This window comes from Moschus berezovskii, chromosome 20 (genome assembly GCF_049115385.1).
Source record: "Moschus berezovskii isolate FMDL1 chromosome 20, NW_MosBer_1.0, whole genome shotgun sequence".
Classification (NCBI taxonomy): domain Eukaryota; kingdom Metazoa; phylum Chordata; class Mammalia; order Artiodactyla; family Moschidae; genus Moschus; species Moschus berezovskii.
The window spans coordinates 36020221-36022693 of record NC_142479.1 but is presented as its reverse complement, the minus strand read 5'-3'; the positions used below and the strand labels follow the sequence as shown (position 1 = coordinate 36022693).

The window sequence follows — 2473 nt, the reverse complement described above, 5'->3', positions numbered from 1 at the left end:
TACTCAAACTCATGTCCATTGAGTCGGTGATGCCATCCAACCATCTCATCCTCTGTCATCCCCTTCTCCTCCTGCCTCAATCTTTCCCAGCACCAGGGTCTTTTCAAATGAGTCAGTTCTTCGAATCAGGTGGCCAAAACACTGGAGTTTCAGTTTCAGCATCAGTCCTTCCAATGAATATTCAGGACTGATTTCCTTTAGGATATTTCCTTCCATATGTAAATATACATCAATTTTTAAAGCATTTGTACACCATGAAGAATGTGAGAAGACAATCCACAGAATGGGAGAAAATTCTTGCCAATCATATATCTGATCAGAGATTTTTGTGTGTGGGCTTAATAAACATTTACTGGATTAATGAATAAACAGTAGGTACTTAATATATCATCTAGGAATTAAAGAATACATGAATAAATAATATAGTTTATAATATTTCATTTTCCAAAGATGTACTATGCCAATTTTCTATTTTTTTGCCATGCTGGATAGATATCTTTTTTAAAAATATGAAACGCTTCACAAATTTGTGTGTCATCCTCGCACAGGGGTCATGATAATCTTCTCTGTATGATTCCAATTTTAGTATATGTGCTGCCAAAGCAAGCACTGATCAGAGATTTTTTATCTAGAATATAAAAAGAACAATTACAGTTCAATAATAGAAAGAAAATTAACCCAAATTTAAAATGAGTAAAGGCTCTTAATAGACATTTCTCCAAAGAAGGAATACAAATGAGCAATAAGCATACAAAAAATGTTCAATACCATTGGGCTTCAAGGTAATACACATCAAAATCACAAGATAGCACGTCGCATCCTCTAGGATGACTAGAATCTATAAATCAGATAACAAGTGTGGTCAAAGATATGGAGAAATTGGGATCCTTAAAAACTGTTCATGGGAATGTAAAATAGTTCTGTCCCTTTGGAAAACAGTTTGGAAGTTTCTCAAAGGCTAAACGAAGCATTTTCATATGACCCAGCAATATCACTCTCAGGTGTATACCCAAGAGAAATGAAAACATATGTCCACACAAAAACGTGTATGCAAATGTTCATCGCAGCATTATTCATAAAAGACCAAAACGGGAAAGGATCATGAACTAGCGAATGGATTAATAAAATGTGGAATATCCATACAATCAATCAGTGTTTGTCAATAAGGAGAAGTGAAACACTCAAACATGCTAACAACATGGATGGATCTTGAAAACATTATACTCAGTGCAAAGAGCCAGACACAAAGAACAATGTATTGTGTGATTTGGTTTATATGAAATATCCTAATAGGCAAATCTGTAGAGACAGAAAGCAGATTAGTGATTGCCTAAAGCTGGGAGGGATGGGCAAGTTGGGGCAGGGTGGCTAAGGAATGTATGGCTTCATTTCAGGGGTGATGAAAACATAAAATTGGTTGTGGTGATTACTGCACGGTTCAGTGGATATTGAACATAAAAAGTCATTGAACTGCATATTTCGAATGGGTGAATTGCATTAATATATTATATATTATTTATTGAATTGCATATCAATAAAGGTCTTAAACTTTTTAACTTCTTTGAAAAACTTAATAAAAGAGATAAGCCACTTTTTAACTTACTCAAGAAAGAATGAGAGGGCAGGGAGAAAAAACACAAATAGAACAAGAAATGACAAGGGGGATATAAACTGAAAAAGCAAATTATTTAAAGTCACTATACTATTTAGCAAGAGGCCATGCAAACAAATGTGTAATTCTAAATGAAATGATTCCTCCATTGTAAACTCACATTTTCCTTTGGAGGATGAAATGTACCAAAAATTACCCTGGTAGAGATGGAAAGTCTAAGCCAACAACATTCCAGAAAGAAAAAAAAAATGCTGTGGTAATCATTTTTCTAGTGGTAATACCATGATAGGAACTGCCCTCAAATCTCAGTGGCTTACAAAAACAAAGATTTATTTCCTCACTTATGATGGATGTTGGGGTTTCCCACGTGGCTCAGTGGTAAAGAATCCACCTGCCAATGCAGGAGACACAGGAGACTCAGGTTCAATCCCTGGGTTGGGAAGATCTCCTGGAGTACGAAATGGCAACCCACTCCAGTCTTCTTGCCTAGGAAATTCCACTGACAGAGGAGCCTGGTGGGCTACAGTCCATGGGATCTCAAAAGAGTCTGATACAAGTGAGCAGGCACACATGTTACAAGTCAGCTGCAAGTTGTGTGTGGCTCTGACTAGCATTGCTTCATGTATCTTCTTCATGTTGAGATCCAGGCTGGAGAAGCAACCCATCTTTGGGACATGCCATTCATAAGAAAAAAAAGGAAAGAGCAAGGGAGCTTATGGAAATGCACGGTGATTCTTTTTTTTTTTTTTTAATATTTATTTACTTGGCAGCACTGGATCTTTGTTGTGGCATGTAGGATCTTCAGTTGTGGCATGTGGACTCTAGTTCCCTGACCAGGGATCAGACCCAGGCCTCCTGAAC

The 2473-nt window shown here is 37.0% G+C and overlaps 1 non-coding gene across 1 annotated transcript; it reads right to left on the bottom strand.

Moving 5' to 3' along the window:
- Positions 1-503: 503 nt before the first annotated feature.
- LOC129544898 (U6 spliceosomal RNA) lies at positions 504-610 on the bottom strand. Its single transcript, XR_008683635.1, has one exon. It is a non-coding gene; the product is annotated as a U6 spliceosomal RNA (small nuclear RNA).
- Between the last annotated feature and the right edge of the window lie 1863 nt (positions 611-2473).